Below are 25,623 nucleotides of genomic sequence, written 5' to 3'. Positions count from 1 at the left end.
TTTTTTACACAATTTCACTTATTTAGCAGAATTTAAAAATGAAAAGAGTGAGAAAATTAACATATCACATCAATAGATGAGCTTCTTATAGAATTTCATGAAAAAATTTATACATTTTTTTCCCCTCATTTCAGATTCAACAAACAAACTATGCTAAATAAAACAATGTCATGTAACGCAGATCCTGCGCTACCTTTCCTTTTTTTTTTTTTTTTTTTTTTTTTTTTAAGATTATAAATGGTATATTATGGGTAAGGATTATACCATCACGAGTGTTGAATTCGTGACCTTCTCATTAAGAGATGCCCGCCATTACCTCTTCACCATATCATAATTATGTCCATGAGCCACACAATCTATGAAAGAGTTCAAGGCTAACGTGACCACACAGCATTGCAGCTATCTCATAGAATCATGTTGATAAGTTATTGGAAAACAATTTCTGATATTTATTGCTGAAGAAGTTAGAAAATTATTTGATAAAAATATTTTGTTTCAAGTGACTTTTGAAGAGTTGAAATTTATGAAAATTTATATTTCAAGAAACAATTTTGATCAAATAACATTCTATATTATGTTTGTTTCTCGAAGCAAAGGGTGGGATGGACTGGATTTAAGTGAAAAAGTTTAGATTATTATTGAACGGTTCCTTAATTGGTTATTTTCACATATGAGTCACTTTCCTGTGAAAGAAGCCTAGTTTGTCCAATTTCATGCGTTTGGTTTCAGATTTACCGCTGGTAATTTGTAAAGCAAGTCATACTACTATATAAAAGGAAAATCTCCAATACTTCGGCACGTATATTAGTGGACCTAAATACCCCTCCTTAATAGACATGTACCCTCACAAAGAAACTAAAACAACCCACCGCACCCTTTAAAAAATGGTCAAAACTAACAACCTACTACAAACCAACACACCTTATCAATGGCCAGCTGCCCTAGCATACGCAACCATCTGTACTCCTGCCAGGTCTAGAGAAAAAAAACGATGTCCAATCATATTGGAACATAAAACTACACACTCAATCCAGTTTTGATATATTCTGGACCATAATACCCCTCCTATGTCTAGGAACCTGCACAAGCTTGAGAAGACACACCTACTCCAAACAGCCATACACAACAGACACGTCCCTCTGCAAACACCACTTTAGCTTCAAATCCCCAAGACAACAGGGGAGAGAGAGGCAGATTGAGTTTGAGTTTTGTTCGTAGAGGAAAAACCCTTCATGCCAAAAGCATCACATGGGAGAAGAGCCACCTCCACCGTTACACATTTAACCTACTTCTCTTACTCTTGTTCTGAAACAATCATTTCCTCTTTCAGAGGCATTTTACTTGCTTATATTCTCCCTTCATGCGATCTTTACTTCAACTCTTCATAGTGTTTTAGAGAAACATTTACCTGGATACATTAATTTCTTTCTCTCTCTCGCTCCATTATTTTTTGTGTTTTTTTTTATCTTGGAAACTTTGTCTTGTTCTGTTGTATCTATACATATTTGATAAAGCTTCATGGGCCTCTTTGGAGATCTATCGAGGAAGATCGATAGATTCAGTGAAGCTATTTCAGCCTCAACTTGCCATTCTTAAGTGGTGGGGCACTGGGTCTTCAATGTTACTGTCATTATCATGAACAAATGGATCTCCCAGGTATGCATCTAGGTATGCATCTGGCCAGGTTTTTAGATTTTACAAACTGCAACTTGTAATACTTCTCTAGATTTCCTTCTCCTGTGATAGATCCCACGACAATCTTGCAATCTGACCAAAGTGTGACTCGAAGGAGGTTGAGAGACTAGCTACTGGATACACTGAGCTTGAAAACACTTAAATAATAGAAAAAGCAAGTTCATCTTTTTAATTTTATTTAATCAACCCATTAATATTATTCTTTCATGTTTTTCTCTTAAAAGTATTCCTTGTATTCTCTATAAGTAAATATAAGTCATCCCAAATCTACCAATGGACACTAACACCCAAGTACTCCAAAGCTTTATTTGATTCTTTACTAATCAACGCCTCCCTTATTTTACTTTTCATTTGTGAACCCGAAACCTCTCACTCTTCATCTCTCTTTCCTCCGGTCAAAAAAGTCTTTGTATTTTATTACCAAATTTATACTGAATACTCCCCCCCCCCCCTTCTAATAAGTCATTCATGTCTTCTTTCAATATCGAATTTCTTCTCCAATAAAGAGTTTTTTTTTTGGGGGGGTGGTTTCAGGGATATATGCAAGATTCTCCATATTAACATTCCAAAATAGGAAGGTATAAACATCAAGTTTGATTTAGTTTTGTACTTGATATCTCTCAAAATGTTCTTACAACCATTAAAAAAAACACTTGTAAAGCCTTTTTTTCTCCCATGATCTTATCTTCTTTCTCCCAAGATCTTTTCCTTACAATGAAGTATTATAAAATAAGAAGACAACATAATTAAAAGTGAAAACGAGAAAACAATTCAACTAATCAGACCTAAAAATGAAATTCACTTTTTCTTACTTCTATGTACCATATAAAAAACATTTATCTTACTATTGTGTACCAAAAAAAAAAACACTTTTGTTACTTCTAAACTGTTTCTTTTCCACTCTAAAAATTTTCATTCTAAATTGTTAATATTAATCCACCTCCCTCTCTAACCAAAAAAAGCCCGATTACTATTCACATAATTTTACAATGAATAGAGACCTAAAAATGAAAAGACAAACAAAATTGTACACATAAAATAATGTAAAAATAAAATAGAGGAAAAAAAAAAATAGCATTCATAAAAGGGAAAGATTGGGAAAAAACTCACAAAAGGATTATCCTTAGATATATAGAGTTAGACAAAAAAATTAGCAAACAAGATTATGGAACTCCTCTAGGCTAAAAAGCCTCAACTCCACCTCTTTTCATTGCTCAAATTCATTTTTGTGCCTTTTCGAATATTGTTCTGGGGAGATTAATATAAGTTATATTTAGACAGGAAAACAAAAAAAACAAAAACCCCTCAAGTCCACTCCATATATCAAATAATAATAAAAAAACTGCAACATTTGTCCTAAGGGGAAAACCAATCAAAAGTAACTTCCTTAAACAATCTCTATGGGTTAAATGATCTTATTCCTCTTAGAAAGACTCCTTTGCAACCTCAAACTAAAATAAAATAAAATAAAAAAACACATCACACAATTCCTAAGACTCCCCTCCACAAAATTTCAACCTCTTAGCTCCCCTTCCCACCCTAATTTCTATCTTTTCAACCATTGCAATTAACTTCAATTAAAAATAAGAAATAAAAAGGAAACAATAAATTAAGATAAATAATTAAATACAAGTGTTTATTTAAGGAAAAAAGAAGAAGAAGAGCAGTTAATAAGCCACATAAACCCAGTCAGTTGATATCACAAATATAAAGAAACAAAAACGAAAAGAGATGAGAAAAAGAGTAGAAAATAAAAGAGAAAATGAAAAATTGGGAAATAGACAAGTTTGATAAATACGAGAACATATCAAGCTGAATTACCTTAGTATTTCACTTTTTAATTATTAAAATTCATAATCAATTACTATAATGTCGCCAATCAAAGCTAAGATAATTAAACATCTTTATCTTTTTATCCTCAGTTATCATTCTTCTTTTACATTTAGAAGTCTAGAAAATTCCTCCCATTTAAGAAACATTCAAAATTAATAATTATTTGAGTAAAATCAAGAATTAACAGTAGGAATTTACATACGCTATTATTCATTTTAATCTATACATCATATTAATCAGATTGATCATAATAATCACGAAACTCCACGTGCAAATGCACGTAAGGTTTTACTAGTTAGTAAAAAACCAAAAAAAAATCGAAATGGAAAAAGTGAAAAGACTGAGCGGAAAACCGGGCCCTCAGTGCCCGTATTATCCGGCACTGGTCTAAACCGGGCGCTAAAATCCAACTCGGAACCCCGTGGTCCGTTTTTCACTCTCGCTATCACGGTGACAACAAAGTCAAAGTAGAGTCCCTCCTTTTCACCACAATTGTTGACTGCCATGTAATAGTAAGTAAGCAATAATTTTGACTAAAATACCCTCAATATTACTGCTTCACCTGGTTATTTTCAAGGAGGGTATTATTGTAACAGAAATCATAAGCGAATTAACTGGTTTTCAGAAGAGGGTGGGATTTTTATTTGCGGCAGGAGTTTTGATTGAGCCACGTCATCAACATAGAAATCAATGGCTGAGATTTAAACAATGAAATATTATTGTAAATATTTGATTTTCTTTCTCACACTTTAATCCTTAAAGGTTTACTAATTTACAATAACAGGTCCTTCATTCACCGGATACCCAAATCCTCTCTCTCGTTTTTTCTTCCCCACACCGACGCTGTGATTTTGGAAGCACGATTCCGAGAAATCAGGGCACTCCGGTGACATAACCCCGCCTTTGAGGGTTAGCAGTCGTCGGCGATTCATTGACTTCAAGAATGGTTGGATTAGGTGAGTTTCGATTGCATCTCTACATTTTTTTCTTTCATTTTCGGCAAGGAATCCATTAAAATGGTAGGCTTTCTACTCTCTACCTTTTCTAGGGCTTCGAATAATCTATGGTGTCTTCTCTGATCTCCTTCAGTTACGTGGTTTTTGTATCCATAGGCACTACCAAACCAGCGAACTGTTGATTACCCTAGCTTCAAGCTTTGATCGTCGGTGATGCCGACAGGTAATAATGTGTTTGTCGTTTTTTCTTTTTCTTCCAATTACAGATCGGTTTCGTTTTTTTCACTGTTTCTTCATGTTCCCTGATTGATTTGTTTCAATGTATTTGTTTTTTCATTTTCCTGTTTAGGTTTAGGTTCAACGCTAATTGCATCTCTCTGATTAAGTAGAACTCTTTCTGATTGCATCTCTACATTTTCCTAGCTTTTTCTACTTCCCTATGCTGTATTAAGCTAGAAAATTGCTCATTTAATCGAGTTTGCTACTGATGGATCTCTGCCTCTTACTATGGATTTGCTTTAGAAGGAGTATGTATTCAAGAAGGCAGATTTGTAGTGTTCTTGTGAACTTTCTCTTCATTTTACTTCTAAGATTCCACATACCATTACACCTCAAAATAATCCTACTTACCTGAAAAACGATTGACCCAATTTTGCCTTGAATCTGAAATTGGTGAAATGTAGCTGGCATATTAATTGATTCTCCTGTGTGTATTTCTTGCAAGAAATTGGCCTTTTCAGTTGGACCTTATACATAGAAGACCTATGTTTTGTTGCAGTTGTTACTCTGGCTTTGGTTTCATCAATGCCAACATTTACTAATATAATAGGAGCTATTTTTCCTTCTATCAAACCATGCGACAGAGTAAGATATTGTCAGTGTTTGACTTAGGTGAGCGAGTGATTAAGCGTTATGATAAGTGAAATGTTTGAGTTTCTTTCTGATAGATAATATGTGTCTATGTGGAACAACAACGAGACTTTTCCTAATTAAATGGGGTGGATTACTTGGATCCTTGCATTCCAATAGGTTTTATTTGAGGTCATACTAATTTCTAGCCCTAATCTATGCATAGGCTTTCTCACCAGTTCTCTTAATGTTATCTTAGATCTAGGCCTAGTTACTAGCCCTAATCTACAACGGAGAAGAAGATAGAACAAATAATGGTGGCAAGAAGAAGAAAAAGTAGAAAGAAGAGTAATCAAGTGTGAGAGGAACTCAGGCTTGAGAGGGAGATCAATTCCAGTTTCAATTATTCATTCTTCATTAGCTTTACGTTTTTACTAATAAGCATTAAAAGAGGGAACAGGGCAAACCATTTATAAATAAAGATTTGGTCGCTTTATTGAAATGCATATCATCTGATCTAAATTTGTTTCTTAGATCGTTAGTGGTAAATTAAGATAATTCATCTGTTGGCAACCTAAAATTTGATTTATGTTTCTCTACATAGTTAAAGGGTAGTTCCTGGACCAAATGACCCAGAATTCAACAGCATCTTGTTATTGCATTGAGTGTAGATATCAAGGTGTTATAGTAAATTTCTTTTTTTTTTAGAGGGAGGAAGCTCAACGAGTTTTCTGGTTAGACAATTTTCAGCATGATGGTTGCTCTTGTGACATTCACAAATGTATACTCTGAACTGTTTCATTCATTTCAGCACGATTGTTGCTCTTGTGACATTCACAAATGTATACTCCTAACTGTTTCATTCATTTGCAATTTTCACCTTTTAGCATTAAAAGAAGGAACAGGGCAATCTTGGAGGGCTATTAGTTGATATGCATTTTATTTTATTTTATTTTATTATTATTTTTATTTTTATTTTTTTAATTACCCCCTTGGGTTGTGGAGATCATGTTAGACATTTTATAGGTGGTGCTACAGTAATCTGGGTCTTGGGAGGAGTGCGGACATGCACTTTTGCCAAAGAACTGGTGTTTTGCTAGCTTTTTCCCTATTCCAAAACAGCAAGTATTTTGTGTTTGTGTTTTGTGCAGGCAGTTTGAACCCAGGTAAAGGAGGAAAGTTAGCGTGTTTGGTTGGCTGCTGTCTTTTCAAAAAATTTTTAGTGATGTCTTGGATGAATCCATTTATCATTTTCACGAGTGTCTTAACTAAGTTGTCCAGACAACGAGTACGTCAAGCCCATCTCTCTTACCTTGTTTACTGGTGCTGTCTAGGTCACCAATATTAGGTCTTCTTGCCCTGTTTGTGTTGCCATGGATTTTTAGCTCCTTAACCACCATGGTTCACCTTGGCACCTTTTAGCTCTTTTAGTTTGACTTGCTAATCCAAAATTAAATGAACAGATCATTGCCTTGTCCAAGTAATTGCCCCTGTCGAACTCTGCTTGTGGGGAAGCCTCCATGTAATAACAATTTGAACTGCTTAATTTATCTCTGCTTTCTGCATATTATTTACTTCTTGACTTCCTGTTGTCATTGTGCTTAAGCTAATTTCTATTGCTTGATGTGCTGATATCATATTTCTTTTTAGTTGATTCTTAATTAATTGTACCCAGCATCCCATAATGCGTACATTTTCATCCCTTGTTTAAGGATGCTAAGTGGAAGATCCATAAACCTGTGAAAGGAACTTCGAGACTCAAAATTGAAAAGCTTCAGGCTTCCCAGATAGACCTGGACAGTTTCTCTGATAGTGGAAAAGTCGAATGTTGAAATTAGTTGGATGAAGGAAACACCGTTTCACGGGGTCAACAGATTGCTGCTGGAACATTTTTTCTTTGACAATGGAAGTCGAAGTGAGATACGTGGTTTCCCAGTCTCCGGCTATTAGTTCACTTCTTCATATGTACTAGTACAGTTTCTAATGACTTTATATTGGAAAACCATCGGTGCAGATGCCAGCAGTTGTAAAAATAGACAAACTTTTGTCTTGCTCTGTACAACTTTATTGCAGTTTTATCGGTCATGTCTCAGATTTCTTTGGATGTGGTTGAGCATTGAGACTAATGGCTTCTTACTCACCCCTGAGTAATCAGATGCTGTTCTATCTCGGGCATATGCACGTTTTATGCTATTTTAAAACCCTTCAATTCAATTCCACTTGAGCTATGGGAAAGAAAAATAAACAATCTGACCGAAAGCCTGGGAATTACCCTGCGGCCAACATATTTGACTCCACGGAGGACACAACTTGTTGAGTAGCAAAAGATATTTAATGTAAGAATCTGACTATCACTTCGGGACTTCCAGTACAAAAAACATGGTTTTCTTTACAAATTAGAGGAAATCTATTGACATCTCCACATAAGCAAACTCACAAATACAATGGATTGTCTCTCTCTCTCTCTCTTCGTGCTTGTCTTATGATTTCAGTTTGAACACCAGCTGTCTCTTGATAATCAAAAACATATACCCCTTCTAGGGTTCCATGCAAACACCAGCTATAAATATGGATGCAATTGCCAGATCTGAAAAACCAAGCATTGTGTTCAGTTCTTTCCTAACTCTCTACCATTTCTAGCTCTTGAAGTCATTCATATTCAGAGTTCTAAGTATGGAAGGAGATAAACTACGTTTGGCACTTGGAAATGCAGGTGCAATATACTAGCTATGTGTTGGTTTTTATTTTCTCAGGTGAAAAATGTTTGCCCACACAAAAAACCAAACAAAATAGGTGAAGTTTCTTTAGACTGCATGTCATTGTCTGTGTTATTCCAATATAAAGGTGACAATAAGCCAAGTGCAAGCAGAGGTCGAATATAAGCAAATAGATGATAGGAGAGGCTGGGAATGAGGCCAAAAAACGAATGTAAGAGAGCTCGAATTATTTTTCATAATTAAAATTTAAAATAGGAAAACCATTTCAAGAACAAATAATTTCTACTAAAAAAAGAAATAAGCAAGACAACAATAATCTATTTCTTGTACAATACTTACAAGAAAAAGATTGACATACAAACTTAACTAAATTACAAATTGAACATCTAGGTTAAGATGTGGGCAACCAAAAAACGAATGTAAGAATACAACACAATTAGTAGTTAATTTAGTTTATCATGCTTTACAAACACCCTGATTCAATCAACTTAACGATACCTTTCGCGATGATCGAATTTAACTTAATCTCCTCATTCTTTGCTAAGGCTTCAATAAACCCTATAGGAACCAAACACTTCTCTTCCAAGTAAAGCTTCTTTTGAATTCTTGGGGATGTAAGAACTCCTAGACGTTCGATATTGTTTTTCTCATCCTTATCTTCCTACACAAAAATAAAGCAAATAATACAAAATTAAAACATTTTTAATTGCACTCATTTAACAAATAAAATCTCCCACTAACATTGAATATGCTTCATTTATCAATGAAAAGTGCCTCTCAGATTCATTTCCTCCAATGTATCTGCACCACAAGAGAAAACTTATAAGCACAATAATAATTTAGAACAAATAAAAAGGCTGTTATTAGATGTTTCAGATATCATTGATACAAATCAATTCAATGCTATCAAAATTGCATGTATCCTATTTCTCCAATCAAGTCTATTCAATGTCAAACTTGATACCTAAGATATGCATGTCTTTCTCACCACTACATCTAGTCATTTTAGGTGGTTCTGGCTCTTCTAGTTCCCTCAATCACAACTGTGCATGCACCCAGGTAAATGGAAAAGAGATAGAGAGAGAGAAGAAGGAGACATACACCGTACTAGAGCATTTGCCTTGCCAAGCCACGTCAGAAATTTTCTCAAGTTTCATCTTCTCTATGACTCCTGTTCCAAGTGCAACAGCTGGCAGCTTTGTCAGCCAGCTCTCTCTCTTAGATGGACCATTAGATTGTAACTTCTCTACAACTTGTAGAAGCAAAAGGTGAAAAATCAACCCAAAAGTTCCAACACATATTGAAAACTGAACCAAAGAAAACGCAGAGATAACAAAGTGTGATAAGCCTAGTTCTTGTATCAATTACACCTAGAATTATCAAACATCTAAACATAATAACCACAAGAGAGAGGTCAACATGCCAGGATTCAAGAAACCAAGACAAGGCAAATCTTATGAAGCACAGAACTTCCACAGATTATGCAGATGAAAGGGACCATTGAGGAAGTCTTCAAGATTGTAAATATGTTTGGTTGTAAGAAAGTAAAGAGTTGAGGCATAATGACCAGGTAGTGGATGGACCTCACTGGGCAAATTACCAGCTTGGTAAGGTAATTGGGTGGATCATGAAGCACACTAAGAGGGAATTACCACCTTTTCCAAATAACACAAGATAACCCAGACATTCCATTTCCAGGAAGACGTCATGTGATAAAATACTATCTCCACAATGAAGAAGTAGACATTACTACTTATTGTTTTTCTAGGGGGGAAATCACAAAGAGAACCATCCACTATTGGCAAAACCTCCAAACCTTAACCACCCAATTTCTATCATACCAACAATTAATCCTTCTTGGGAGACTACCATGCTGAAGTTGGGATAAGTTTTGCAAAATGAGGGCTCAATAAATGTCAACATACAACATGCTAGGTATGGATGAGATGAGACCCAAAAAGATAGGAACTCTTAATAAAATTCATATGCCAGAAATGTGTTACATCCCCTAAGACTAAATACTGAGAATAGTTTACTTGGTTGAGATTTATATGTCTGGTCTAAACATCCAACAACAGGCTTATCCTTGGATTAGAACTTTATAAAAGAATTGATTAATTGCTTCAACGTGGAAAAACCATTATCAATGAAGCTACATTAGGATTGCAATTTGCAACTAGGGACCTCTGATCAAGTAATAAAGTGTTCAAACACAATTCAGGTCAGCTACAGAAGGAAAGGAGAATCATGAGATTGGTGGGATAGTTGAAACCGAGTGGAAACAATACTCAGATGCACCCTCTGATTTTCCATAATTTAGTGTTACCTTCCAGCATGTACATATTAAGAGGCAGAGATCCATCGTAGCAAACTCGATTAAATGCAATTGAATTGACTCTTGAAATTAAACACAATGAGAGTCTACGATACCCAAGAAAAACAAAACTTTCTCTGTCTCTCCCTCTCCCATCTTTACACGCAGCACAAACACCCATATACTTGAAATGGTGTCTTCTCACCACGGCTAAGTGGATGTAAGAGTATCGACGGAGAGCATATGAAGTGATACATGAACGCCAAGAATTCATAAAAGACTTCTGAGAGAATGAAACGATTCATAAAAAAACAACAAAAATAACTTTTCATAGAAATAATAGCTTTAAATTTTGTTTTTTTGTTTTTTTGTTTTTTGTCTTTAATAGCTTTAATTGAATTCCTTTAGGTAATTTAGGCTTTTGTTTTTTAGTTTTCCCTTTTTGATTCATTGGTGGGATTCTTTCCAGATTTTGGTTTCCTTTTCTTGCTCACATCTACAGTAGGTTGTATGCTTCAATGAATATATTTTTAATGTTATTCATGTGGTTGAAGACCTGGTGTTTCAGATGGTTCACTCATTTGTTTTTCTCCTTTTCATTTGTTAATTGTTAATGAAACTTTTTTGTTCGGTTTTTATTTGAAAATCAAAATCAGATTTGGCATTTAAGAATTTTGAGAATGTTAGTCACAATAGCAAGAACAATTTTGGGCCACAAAAGAGAAAAGAAAATTTGTAGAAGACGTTCTGGTCATTTTGAATGTTCTGTGTAGGAAGGGTATTTTGGTCAATTTGAATTATCCGGACAGGAAGGTTATTTTGGTCATTTGGTCATAAACACATTTTGGTCATTCTGGGCATGAAGGGTATTCTGGTCATTTTGAATGTTCTAGTAGGAAGATTATTTTGGTCATTAGGGCATAAGCACATTTTGGCCATTTAGGGATAATTTGGTCATTTGGCTTAAAGGGTATCTTGGTCATCTAGGGTAGTTGCTCATATTCGACATTTTGGATTTTACTTTGTCATTTCAGTCATAAACAACATTTTGGGTCATTTGGTCTTAAAGAGGGTATTTTGGTCATTTACGACATTTTAGGTGTTTTGATCCAAAAGGCAATTTTGCTCACGAGGGACAATTTGAAAATTTTGGTATAAAGGGTATTTTGGACATTTTATGTGATTTAGTCGTAAGGGACAATTTGAATATTTGATTATAAAGGGTATTATGGGTAATATGGCCATTTAAGGCATTTTGGCGATTTTAGTCATAAATTGACCTGTAAACCGGAATTTAAGATTTAATAATCCTAAACCGGAAAAACTGATGTTGAAATCAACCGCTTGGGTTAAATCGGTAAATTTATAATATGTAACCACTTAACTTAACTCACAACCTACGAAACCCTGGATTTTTACTGCGATCGCGCCGCGTGTACAAATATAAATCCAACGGTTATGAATAAAGTACGGGGATGTAAGTGTAAATATGGACTCTTTTTTTTTTACAAAACCTCAACTGATATTTTGAAATTTACATTTACAACTCCCTCTGTTCATCGACTGAGATGAACTCTCAACTCCATTTAGGGCTTTTCGATTCTCCTGCTTTCTTCTTCCTCTCTTCCTTTTCTTTGTTCCACTTGGTTTTTGGGAGAAAAATATCGAAAAGCTGAAGAATCCAAATGAATAATCAATGACGTTTTTTCCCACCAGAATAATTGTTATTGAAAACCTTAAATCTATGATCCATTAAGCGGCAAGACTGTATCGTCTGCAAAACTTGTTCTTCTTAGCAAACATTGATCGACAGGAAACTGAAGAAGAAAAGGTAAAGGTGCGCATGGTTTAAATTTTGTCCTCTATGGAATTGTGCTTTTTTAGATCTCATGGAGCAACTAAAACGAGTCGATTGCTTGGAGATTTACAGAAGGTCTCTCAAATCTCCGAGAATGCTTCTACGATGACTCCATGGTGTTGGTGTGCGTGAAGAGACAGAAAACAATGGAGAAGCTGCTCCATTTCCTTGGGTTCGAACACGAACATTTCTAACATAGAACGCTTGAAATCCTCATATGGTCATCTGATTTCTTTATCACCGTAAAGCTTTCTCTTACCTTCCCATCCACCGTACAAGGGATTAGCATCTGAAACATCGACAACCTTGGCGGCGTATTAGTACCCGACGATGAAATTGTCATCCCATTCCCAGCTTTTCTCACCGTCCTGACCCTCTGTGATTCTTCTTTTTCTTCTTGTGCCTTGATCCATTTTCGGTGGGAGATTCGTTTATGGTCTCCAGGTGAGGATTGAAGTCTGTGGAGTAGTCGGTGGTGATACTTCGAGAGGAAGAAACAAGGGTTTCGCTTTATTCGTCGTCTTTGTCATCCTCTTCGCCACCTTTGCTGCTGATCCAACTGCTATCGCCGGCAGAGTTGCTGATCTGAACCCTACGTTTGCATTTCTTCTTTTTCTTTCTCTTCTTATTTTTCGAATCGGCACCAAGAGGAGATTGTAAAGCCTCTAAATCTGAATTTGCAGAGAATTTAAAACTGGATTTGCAGATCCAAATCAAGCAGAGCTTGAGTGACCGTAACCGATTTCTTATCTCAGTCGGCGAACACAGGGAGTTGTTAATGAAAATTTAAAAAAATCAGTTGAGGTTTTGTAAAATAAAAAGTTCATATTTACACTTACATCCCTGCACTTCTATTCACAATCGTTGGATTTATATTGGAGTACGTGGCACGATCGCAGCCGCTATCTGCCGCAAATTAAACCCTAAACTCATCTCACTTCGTCACTTCGAAGAATCAGAGGACAGAGAGAGTCGTTCGTTCTTCACTTCTCTAGGGTTTCGACTAACCTGCGTTTCCTCATGTCTTCACTCCGCACCAGGAAGAAGGGTTAAATAGAAAAGTCGATTTTGAAATATTTTTCACTTTTGTCCTCTTATCTCTCTTTTCCCCCACTGGCCACTGTGTCCTGTTTCTTATTTTGAAATACTTTTCACTTTTGTTTTGGTGTTGTTTCGTACTTGGCAGCCTGGTCAGTGAAGCTGTATTTTTCTTTTATTCAGGAGTTTTTAATTGATTTGTACGAACCCATGTGGGTTTGGTTGGTTTTTTGCTGATAAGAACAACTGGGGAAGAAGAAGCTGATAAGAACAACTGGGGAAGAAGAATCTGTTCAAGAACTTCCTACCCAACCCTTTTCACCACCGTAGTTTTCTCTTCTTTTCCTCTTTTTGCGTAGAGTGATAGTTAGATCCTAAGCAGACAACTGATGGTTAGTGGACTCTACATGAGCGTCATCTCATGATAAGCCTCTTTAAGTCAGTTGGCTGAAATGGTAAACCAGTTATTGCGTTAGTTTTCTCATGAGGACGGACCCAATTGAAAGAGTATTGGTGGTTTGAGGAAGGAAAAAGAGTATTAATTTCTTTGCACAATGTTGATACGACTGGAAAAGCGTGTGGCGCACGTCTTCTAAAAGAAGAAAGGATACAACCACAGACAGCAGCAAACCAAGTTACCCGGAAGCCGAGCTTTCTCCAGCGTACTCCAACAGCAGAACCTGATACATAGTTCTAATTACTCACCTTGTAGCTCTCTCTCGTTCGGTGGTAGGACAAAGCTTCGCAGAATGAAGAGAAGAACGAAAAAGCTGGAACCCTAACCTCTCTCGTTTCTTTGCAGGACAAAGATTTGCAGAATGAAAAGAACCCTAATCTCTCTCTCTTTCTCTCGTTCGCACGCTCTAGCTCCCTTTCTCTCGTTCGCAAGTCAGAATGAAGAACGACGAAAATCTCGGTTCGGTTGGTCCTTTAAAACCGGTTTGGTTTAAAATCTCAAAGGTTTTACTCACTCAAAGACAACCAAAACTAACATGTTGAAATCAACTGTTATTATAACATTGAATGATGTGGCTTCATCTATGTCGTGCTGCGCAGTACTGAAGCAAAACTCTATTATTAAATATATTTTGATAGTTTTTAAGTCTATGATAGAGTTATGGTTTGGGCTTTGAACCACACGTGGTTCTTTTATAACCATGGAATTATTAAAAAAAAAACACTAAACCTAAACGGCTAAACATGAGTATATATTTGAAAAGTCAAGATTGTTTTATTATTATTTTTATTTTATATCTAACGTTTTGCAGGAAGATGTCAGGTATTTATAATTTTTTAAGCTTTATATTTGACATTTTGCAGGATTTACGTTTTGCAGTTTTAAATTTTAAATTAATTTTTCATCCATGTATCGATTTTGAGTATTTTTTTCATTCATTTATCGGCGAGATTTCGCTGGGTTCGCTGCGAATCAAACCTAAATGGCCAAAAGATCTCGTCCCTTGGTAGGAAGATTATTTTGGTCATTAGGGCATAAACACGTTTTGGCCATTTAGGAATAATTTGGTCATTTTGGATTAAAGGGTATGTTGGTCATCTAGGGTAGTTGCTCATATTCGACATTTTGGATTTTACTTTGGTCATTTTAGTCATAAACAACATTTTGGGTCATTTGGTCTTAGAGGGTATTTTGGTCATTTACGACATTTTAGGTGTTTCGATCCGAAAAGCAATTTTGCTCACGAGGGACAATTTGAAAATTTTGGTATAAAGGGTATTTTGGACAGAAAGCACATTTTATGTTATTTAGTCGTAAGGGACAATTCGGATATTTGATTTTTTTTCTTTCTTAAGAGGCCTCTAATGGATTCGAGCTTTCAAATTTTTCTGAAACCATTGTTGCAGGGCATCATGAGTCTCCATCGCGGTGTCGACGCTCGTTCACTGATTACATTCTAATTCTGTTGCGGTGTGTCGTTGATAATAATAAACCATTGTTGGGTTGGTTTTGTAAATTTCTGAAATAAAACATCTTTGAAGATAAGAAAATAAAGCTAAATTTACATTCATACCCACGCATATTTTATCCTAACCGTTAGATCTGATTTTATAAATATAGTGAAATCTGGAGCGTCGGCGGGGCTTTTGGGGTTTCACATCCTCCGCATCACTTGCATTTATAGGGTTAGGGTTTTAGTTCAATATGGCGACGGCAGAACTGGTGTTGTTATCGTTGTTGCTCACTGCCATGGCCGTCGCTGTGGAGCTCACCGGTCGCGATTCGCTTGTCAAGTACGCTAACACTTCTCTGACTAGCAAAGTCTGTTAGTCAGTACTCTTAACTCTTCTGTCTCCTCTCGCAGTCGAAGCTGTTCTCTCCGTCGTGGACCCTGCGAAACCAGATCTAGTCGATCTCCGTGACTTCAAGATCGTGAAGAAGCTCGGCGGTGCTGTTGATGACACAGAGGTTGTTAAAGGTTTGTTTTTGACAAGAAAGTTAGCCATACCACTGGTGGCCTAACTCGTATCGAGAATACTAAGATTGGTGTGATCCAGTTCCAAATATCGCCACCGAAGACCGAAGACGGACCTTACTCCATATATTTTGCTTGGGACTTATTCAAGGCCACCACTCGATTCATTTTCTTCTCTCCTTGCTATTGAAATGGATATCGAGCAGGGACGGGGAGAACTGAAGTGTGGGATGCTTGTGTTTTGGTCTTGGGACTCTTGATTTCGGTTCTCTTATATGTTGGGCTTAAGGTGCTTAGCTACTCCAGATGCTTAGCGAGAGAGAGTGGAGAGAGAAAAAAGGGGTCTCTTCCTCCATGTGCGCTTTGATGCGCAAATATTTTTGTGATGGATGCTTTGAAACCAAAGTTAGCAAGCCTTCGGCATGCTCATACACTGCTTGCTTGCTAAGCGCCTCAGCCGGTGTTTGATTGCTAACAAATTCTTCAACATTCTACAGTGTTTTACGAGGCAAATCTATAGGAAGAGTGAAGCTTGCTTGCTTGTTGGACGGATGGTGAATAATTTGATGAACCTTTATGTGTTTTGTGTTTGTGCTGCTCTTGCAACTATATTTCTGTTAGTAGCTCTGGAGATTGTATTTTATGTTTTTTCGGCGGGGGTTTTAGGGTTTCACATCTTGCATTTATAGGGTTAGGGTATTGTTCACTGCCATGGCCGTCCCTGTGGAGCTCACCGATCAAGATCGTTTAGAAGCTTGGTCGACGCTGTTCTCTCCGTCAAGATCGTGAAGAAGCTCGGCGGTACTGTTGATGACACAGAGGTTGTTAAAGGTTTGGTTTTTTATCTCAGAATGATCGGATTTAATCAAGGCTATGTAATGTTTTGCTGATTCAAAAGAGTATTTTGAGGGATGCCGACGGATCTGTCTTTGTGTTCCCAAGCTCCATCTTTGCTTGGAATGAGTTTTTTCAGTTTTCAGGGCTCAAGCGAGCTAAAATCATCACTCAGAAGTGAGTATTTTCGAATTTTGGTGGTTTAAGTTTGAAGGTGGTGTTGGGTTTTGGGTTCCGGCGGTCTTGAAGGTGGTTTTGTAGGGGTTCCGGCGGTGTTGTAGGGGTGCCGGCGGTGTTGTAGGAGTGCCGGCGGTGTTGCAGGGGTGCCGGCTGTCACATCCTCCCAGCCGGTACCCTATCTGGCATACCCGAGAGTGTGATCCACAGCCCAAAAGATCAAGTTTAGGAACGATCACATCCATTTCGCACAATAACATAATCAAAAGCAAGAACAAATCATAATGTTCAAGTAATTTATAATAAAAGTCAAGAAAGGATCTCAGAAGGATCACTATAGAATATCAGAGTGCGGAATAACAAGATACCAAATCAAAAGACAACTGTAGAGTATAGCGGAAATACACCCTAGAAACACATGTGGAAGGTAGATCGAAATCTAAATAAGGCTCTAAGCTAATACAAGTAAAGTAAAAGATAAATCTAGAAGAAACAAAGGAAATCTAATCCACAACTTCAGTCAGGTCTTCTTGTTCTTCAGTCTTCATCTTCTTCACCTTGCGCTTCCTCATATGGGCCGTCAAAGAAATCCAAACCTGTAGAGAAGTCTAACAACAGATTGTACAAAAAAAGGAATGAGTTTCGAAAGAAACCCAGTAAGGCAAGTTAATCCATAACAACATAAATAACATGGAAGCAAACCATAACAAGATGCAATGCAATATGAAACAAGTAATGTATGTATGCATCTAAACTCTATGTATGCTGGTCTCTATGGCAGACATGCTTTAAGTCATAGCACCGTACTTCTTTGGGTAGGTCCGCTCACATCCTCAACCATTTAAGATATCTTGGATTCCCTCCAACCATTTAAGATATCTCGGGCGACCGATTGGTAATGGGTCATGCATCCTTCTCGGACAATTTCCATGGTAAGGGGTTAAGTCAACACACTCTCTCACAACCGTTTGGCATAAGTACCGGCGCATGTCGTGGGAAAAGCCTAGCCCAATGCAAGTCATCTAGTCGGTTATATCAACTCGGTTCCGGATACGTCCATTCCTCGTCCCCGACGATCCTTTCCGGTATCCTTCGCACTAGAGTCGGCGTATCCTATGGCACCGACCAACTCGGACTACGGACTCATCAACCCTATTGGTTATCCACATATGGTAAACGGGAAGCTCTCATGTCCTCTCACGGATATAACTCACCGGTCTCGAGCGCCCATGAGCCCAAGTCTAGCCATATGCAACCCTCCAATAAATGGCCCCCACAATGTGATTCCCGTCCTCTCACGGGTTGGTTACCGGTCTTGAGCGCCCGTGAATCCCCATTGCTACCACGGGGTCGTTCGGTCTCAATACCCTTCCGAATCGGGTCCGATATAACAGGGGTATATCCTAGCCAAACACCGCTAGACATCCCTAGGTATGACAACCACCGATTCGGGAAAGTGTCGATGGGCAACCCCGGAAACATCCCATACTATTTCCGATAATGTCCAAGGACGAAGTGTCAAAAGGACACTTCCCAATCCCAAACCAAACTTAAGCAAACACATTCTCGGATCAGTCATGACATACACAACCAGTAGTTCATCATATAAAAGAGAATGTAAAAGCAACATCGATTAAGCGATAATAAGTAATTCATATAACATAAACAATGAAAAGATGATATAAATAAGTGCTACTGTTCCCACGATGGGAGATCAGAATTAAAATACAATAACAAAGTAGGTAATCTCATAGTTTCATAAAGTAGAAACCAGAGAACAAGCAATCTATGTAGTTAAGGAATCAATCGTCCTTACCCGATTATCGCCGAAGATAATCCAAAGATCAAAGAGAGAGACACCAAACATGGCAGATAAACCCCTAACAAGCATAGATATAACATTAGGAAAGATACCTAAAAGATCGAGAGAGCAAACGAATCAAATCGAGCGAAAATTGAAGCTACCGACTTCATTGGTCGATTGCCTTGGTCTACTGACCCAGTCGACCAATCAGTCGACCAATCGAGTCAGTACGGAATAGTGAAAACTGTTTTGGCCATAACTTCTTCGTTTGAAGTCGGATTGATCCGAAATTCGAAGGGGAACTTCCTAGGATGTATTAGAATCATATGGGAAGATAAAATCATCAAGTCATGGTAAAAATATGGGTTCTTGATTTAACCCAAGAAATTAGGGTTTCAACCTTTATGGCTCTCATGAAAAGGTTATGATCACAGGAAGAAAGGGAATGGTTGCAATAAAGAACATAATAAGAAAATCTTGTTTAGGTTAATAGAAACATTATGGGAAGATAATCATGGTCAAAAGATGGGTTCTTGATCTAACCCAAGAAATTAGGGTTTCACCCTTATGGTTCCCATAAAAAGGTTAAGATCACAGGAGGGAGGGAATTGATGATTGGCCAATTACAACAAGAAGAATTAAAGAATATTGAATTTAGATCAACCTCCACATTACCCATGAGGTTTCCCTCACATGGGAGGTTACCAAAAAGGTTCTCAGATAATCACCCAGGTTAGGGTTTCAAAGGATTAGGGTTAGGGTTTCGAAGATTTCACTGGCTGAGGTTGAGATCATGATGATGATCATAGATCTCAAGGAACAAGATGAGATCATGGAGTGGATGGTTGCAAGAGTGCATCATCTTCTTCCTGATCTCAGCCAAGAACAGATTAAAGAAAGAAAATCAGAGATGGAGAAGAAAGAAAAGAGAGTAGACATACCTTTGATGCGAGAGGAAGAAGATTACTTCAAGTCTTGTGAGAGATCACCAAGGAATGCAAGGGAATTGATTAGATTAGGGTTCTAACTCATTCCAGAGGCTTAGGAGGCATAGGAGGCGAAGTAATCCCGAGATTTGACTTATATAGAGGAGACAGGACCAAATTGGTAAATTCAGACACCATTGGTCGATTGGATTGGTCTACTGGTCCAGTCGACCAATGAGTCGACCAATCAGGACAGCAAGGTTCAAACAGGGATTCGGAGGGCTATACAAGGTCAAATTGAGTGAGGTTTTCTTCTACGAGTCAATCAAGAAGTCTAGTTTCCAGAAATACCTTCGGATCAAGAATTGGAGTTCATTAGGTTTACCAACTAGGCTCATCTTCTTCGATGCGCAAGCAGGATTTGCCAGACATAGTTCAGCAACTTCGGACAGGGATTTGGAAGGTTGTATGGGGTCAAATTGAGTGGGGTTTTCTCCTGGAAGTCCATTAAGAAGTCTAGTTTCGGGAAATATATTCAGATTGGGCACAGGAGTTCATTAGGTATTTCAACTAATTCACCCCTCTTCGGTGCGCAGATTCAAAACTAACACTGACAATGCTCTCAAGTGAGGGGCATCATCGACAATGTCCATGGGCTTGGGTTCCGACACCAAATCGTCAACCAAAAGGGTCTACAAGCAACAAGCTAAGATCAAATCAAGGTCCAACTTTAAGGTCAAACATTTAAACTAACCCTTCTTTACCCAAAACAGATAGGGGTTCCGGCGGTGTTGTAGGGGTGCCGGCGGTGTTGTAGGAGTGCCGGCGGTGTTGCAGGGGTGCCGGCGGTGTTGGGGGTGCCGGCGGTGTTGTAGGGGTGCCGGCGGTGTCGTAGGGGTGCCGGCGGTGTTGTAGGAGTGCCGGCGGTGATGCAGGGGCACTTAAAGAAATTCCGGCACTTAAAAAACACCACAAAAAATGCTGGCAAAAGTACTGCCGTATTGTTACCGCGGCACTAAATGCAAACGACAGGAATTGTGACTTATGACGACACATTTACCGCACTTTCTAAAAACGCCGTTAAAAGTGGTTTATTGCGGCGTTTGCTAAACGCCGTTGTATGTTATTTTTGCCGGCGTTTTTAGAAAACGCCTTTAAAAGTTATTTATTGCGGCATTTATGAAACGCCGCCATAGGTATTTTTGTCGGCGATTTTTTAAAAACGCCGTCATTTGTTACCTATGCCGGCGTTTTATAAACGCCGGGATAAGTTTTTTTAAATTAAAAAAAAAATTGATTCCAAAAAACCAAATTCAATTTTACAAATATAAATGTGCCACTTTCCATTATACATATACCCACAATCCAAAATGTAAGCACAAATGAAGATCCAATTCTACCAATACAACTCAGCTTGTAAGCATAGATGAAGACCCAATTCCTTTGTATTGGCCACACAACACTTAGCAGAAAAGTTACCACACAACCATTAGTACAGTTGTACAATCTAAAACATGAAAGGCAAAAGAGTACAAATAAAAATAATAGATCATAAGATCAAAATTTGAAATAAATTAAATGTACAAAGCGTGTTCCGCATCCAAAAATCAAACATATATTTATTTTGAATGATGAAGAGTTGACATCCCTTTTCAGGGAATGTAATACAGAGTAACACGCTTCCAAAAATCAAACATATATTTATTTTGAATGATGAAGAGTTGACATCCCTTTTCAGGGAATGTAATACAGAGAATTGGGAAGCTTAAATGTTCTCATGGCACCAGGAAGCCCCACAAGGCAGGGCCACTGTGATTCAACCATTCCCAGATACAGTAGCTTTCATGGATCAGCTTCTTCCTCTGCTCTGCCTTGAACTCTTGCACTGTCATGCCATTGTTCTCATAACCCCTATCATAAACAGACGGTGAGAGACACAACTCATTGAGTTAATGATTGATCTTGATTCTTGATAGAAGAATATAAACTTCTGATTCAACTAAGTGAAAGGATAGAACTTCACCAACCTCAGAATGAGACCAGACCACCCAGTGCAACCAACCTTGAAGAGGTTATCAGTTGTGGGATCCCTGAGGTGTTCTCCTCTTGAAGACATTAAGAAGATCTTCAATCCTCTTCGTTTGATCTCATTGAAGAGGTTCATCGAGTGCTTCAGAGCTGGAGCGTTGGTCTTCCACGCCCATTTCTCAAAGTCTGTAACAATGAACTTCTCTCCTCTGAAAACAATAATTAGTTAAAGAAATTGCTGACAAAGGAAAAAGAAGAAAAACGTGGAAGATCTGATAAAAGGTAGGAAATGGAGCCCAGATCAAGAGCTCCTATGTACAGTACCTGTGGCGATGTTTCTTGAAGGAACAGTGGAAAGAAGGGTATCATCAATATCAAAGATCCAAGCATCTTTGCCATCACCAGTCAACTTGAAGTTTTTGCTGAGATAGATGGTGCATTCTTCCAGTGCTTTCTTTGAATCCACCTTGTATTGAGTGGAGGTCATGTACTTGCCGATGTAATCTGTGCATTCTTCAGGGACAACTCAATAGCCACGAATGTTATGGAGCTCGACATTGATCCTCCAAGCTTCACAATAGTTCTTCAGGGTTATCTTTAGGTCATTTGAGTCCTTCCCTATCTTCCACTGGTTCAAGATATTCCAGTTTGCAACTGCTACACCAACAACGAGACTAGAGAAGCACAACAACAAACCCAGATTTCTTCCCATTTTCTCCTTCTTTATGATCAAAAGACAAAAAGGATTCTGGGGGTGGATCAGGAGAACAGAGCTTTGGATATTTATGTAGGTGGATTTCCAATTTTCAAATTGCACCACATGAACCTGCAAGTTGCAAGAGAGACAATCAAAATTCCATTTCTATTCTGGGGTTTCTTTAAGCACCACATGAGAAGCTTACTTACCCACAACAGCAACCATATCTGTGACTGAGAGTCCTTGGTCTATGAACTTTGCAACGAGAGTAAGAAGACCCTGATCAGGTGTGGGGATGTTTGAGACAGCAAGGCTGTAGGTTGCACTTATGGAATCCTTTCTATCTAGTGGTACATCCCAGTAAGGTCCACCAACCTAAGAAAACAAAAGATTTACAATAATCCATAGGCATCAAAAGATTACTTTGACAAAAAAGTACCTATAAAAGCTGCTGCAGGAATGCAATATAAAAAACATTCCGACTTTAATAAGAATGAAGTGAAACAAAGCAATATCCTAAGTTCTAAACAATAAAAACTAAAATGCTAATTACTTAACTGCACTGGCATATGTCACATATGTTTAGTATATACCACATAATGTGTTTATGTTTAATAGATATACATCATGAACATAGAAGAGTAACTGGTCCATGTCTAGTTGATGAGAACTCACAGTAATCAGTCCAAATGGCCATGATTGTGACACCTAATTCCCTGGCTTTTATGGGTGCTCGATCATTGTCTGCTCTCTACCTAACCACTATTAATAAATAGCACCAATAAAATGCCCATTGTGCTTGTCTCACCAGAACTTGAACCACCATTACCATCAGTTTTAAGGATTAGCTCTAGAAGTAATGGAGAAATGATGACCTTAGAACCATTTTCAATCCTTCTAGCTGCCAAGATATAATAAGAAGAGGAACATAATGAGTTACCAACTAGTTCAGTACAAGCATATGAAATTGAAAGAAAGCTCAAAAATCATAGATGTTTCTAAATTATAAGAAAATGAAGTTGATGCTTGTATCACATGCCAAAGGGCATAGTAACCCATGAGATACTCTTCCAACTTCATTGGTGTGTCACCTTCAATCTTCTTTGGTCTTCGACCTCTATCCGACATTAGGTTTCTTTTCATACTTGGTGAATCCTTCTGTGTTTCTTGATGTTTATTAATTAATTTACCAAGATGTTATACTTGAAATATAAAAAGGAAAATGACACATGAACTAAACATATCTATCATCTGTGAAAGTAAAGTTAAAAACGGGTGCAACTTACAGAGCTGATCATAAGAGTCATGATCATCAACACCTATTCGGCACTTAAACACTGACTGAGGCATTGGAATTGGCAGCAATTGCTGACATAGCCTCCCCAACAAACTATCCTTACAAACACCAAAATGCATCAAGGTTAATTAAAAAAGACAAATTGACAATCTGAAACATGTAAAGTCATGACTGCAGTGTTCGAAATAGAAATTTAATCATATAAGTAATTTGTACCTTTGGATCAAGCATAAGACGCACACCAAAGCACCCATGACCTGCCACTTTTCCGCTAGGGCACCCACAGCTGTTTCATCAACTCTAAGTGTTTCAAATCATGGACAAAAAAGAAAAAATGTAAAAATCAATAAGTGGAAGGGTATGGGTACAAACTTGAGATTTATCTCGTCATACTGATATGCATTTGCAAGTTCAGCAGCTTTTGCCAAGTTACCCAAATTACTCCCACCAATCTGGAGGGCAATAGGGAGTTGCTCTGGAGGAAATGCCAAGAACCTGCTCTGAACAATCCCCCCAAATTGAGAAGGATAATCAATCACATAAATTCAAAAATAGTTGTATACGAATTCACAAAACATAATGAAGTAGCAGAAGTAATCAGCATGGAAGGAAGCAAGCAAACTAGTTATAAGGGAATATACCAATGTTTACACATACATGAATCACATTTACCAATAATCTAGATACCTATGTTTACAAATATGAAAGAGCTGATTTAGCTCTACAGAACAACAGAAGTTGCTATGGGTTTATTGACATAGAATAGAGTCGACTGATGAATAACAGCTCTTTTTTTAGCACTATAAACAATTTAAAACAGTACAAAATCTTGCAGTGCAAGCTAGGGCAGCTTGGGAAAATACGAGTGTGCAACAACGGCAATTATGGTGGGTGGTTTGAATCTGCTTTGCTTTGTTTTGCTTTGTTGAACGCTAAACGGTGGACTTGTGGAAAAAGATTCAAAGAAACACATACTACGTCTCCTGCTCTGCTTTTTCATAGAGACATGGACGGCAAGTATATATATGATGAATTTAGACTTAGGAGACCAAGATTGCCACTTGCATATTCCAAAGTGAATTGATTAGATTAAGAGAGAGAGAGAGAGAGGACAACACAGAAACCAAAACCAGTATGAAATTGGGAGCCAGAGTGGATCCTTAATCAACGAAAGCTTACCTTAATTTTAGAGGGGGAAAAGCCCTAGTTTCAGGGGAGCGGTGATAACATCTATCTCATCCCTGTCGATTTCTCTAACCTACACGACGATGCCATGATTGAAACTCGCATGAGCCTGTCAACTTCTCGTTCCCTCACTTCTCTCCAAGAAACCCTAAAACTCCTCTCTGCAACTTATCGTACCGCTGCCTTTATCATTGATAACTTCAGCACTGATGCTTTTGATGTAGCCAAGGAACTGAAAATTTCCTCTTACCTCTTCATCGCCTCCACAGCTATGCTTGTGTCTTTGGCGCTTCATCTGCCAAAGCTCGACGAAGAAATCCTAAACCGAGGGAGCGAGAGAGATGATCTGAGAAGAGAAGGAAAAAAACACTAAGCGAGGGAGCGAGAGAGACGATTTGAGCAGTAACTTCGTCTTCCAAACTTAAAAAAGCGCGGTGTTTTGGTAGCCAAAAATGGGCAGGCTATATATTTGGGAGGAAATTTGGGTTATGTGGGAAAATGCCGCATATAGGACGGCGTTTCAATGAAACGCCGTGAAAAGCATGAAAATGCTGCATCTACCGCGGCGTTTCTTTGAAATGCCGTGAAAAGCATGAAAATGGCGCAAACATGAAATGCTGCTGAAGTGAAATATGGGCGCGGGCTTTGGCGGGAGGAACTAGGGCAATGACTACGAAATGCCGCTGAAAAAATGAAATAGAATTAGACTAAAAAAGTGACACATAATTAGGGCAATGACGGCATTTCTAAGAAATGCCACTAAAAAAGTGACACATAATTAGGGCAACGACGACATTTCTAAGAAATGCCGCTAAAAAAGTGACACAATTAGGGCAACAACGGCATTTCTAAGAAATGCCACTAAAAAAATGACACGGAATTAGAGCAACGATGGCATTTCTAAGAAATGCCACTGAAAAAATGACATAGAATTGGGCATCCGCTAAAAAACTGAAATGTGGAAGGCTAACAAAGTGACACCA

The 25,623-nt window shown here is 37.9% G+C and overlaps 2 pseudogenes across 1 annotated transcript; both read right to left on the bottom strand.

Annotated features, from left to right (window-relative positions):
* Window positions 1-12,098: 12,098 nt before the first annotated feature.
* Window positions 12,099-13,244, bottom strand: LOC149016695 (uncharacterized; annotated as a pseudogene).
* Window positions 13,245-21,122: 7,878 nt separating this feature from the next.
* On the bottom strand, window positions 21,123-25,293 carry LOC149016694 (acid phosphatase 1-like; annotated as a pseudogene). The gene is made up of 9 exons (XR_016173355.1): window positions 24,635-25,293; window positions 23,828-23,950; window positions 23,672-23,741; window positions 23,250-23,548; window positions 22,834-23,059; window positions 22,368-22,533; window positions 21,786-22,287; window positions 21,461-21,670; window positions 21,123-21,344 (listed from the first exon to the last, which is right to left on the bottom strand). The product of XR_016173355.1 is annotated as an acid phosphatase 1-like (transcript).
* Window positions 25,294-25,623: the final 330 nt, after the last annotated feature.

This window comes from Hakea prostrata, chromosome 5 (assembly GCF_041222555.1).
Source record: "Hakea prostrata isolate BN-2017 chromosome 5, UWA_Hpros_2, whole genome shotgun sequence".
NCBI classification, from domain to species: domain Eukaryota; kingdom Viridiplantae; phylum Streptophyta; class Magnoliopsida; order Proteales; family Proteaceae; genus Hakea; species Hakea prostrata.
This window is presented reverse-complemented; position numbering and strand designations above follow the sequence as displayed.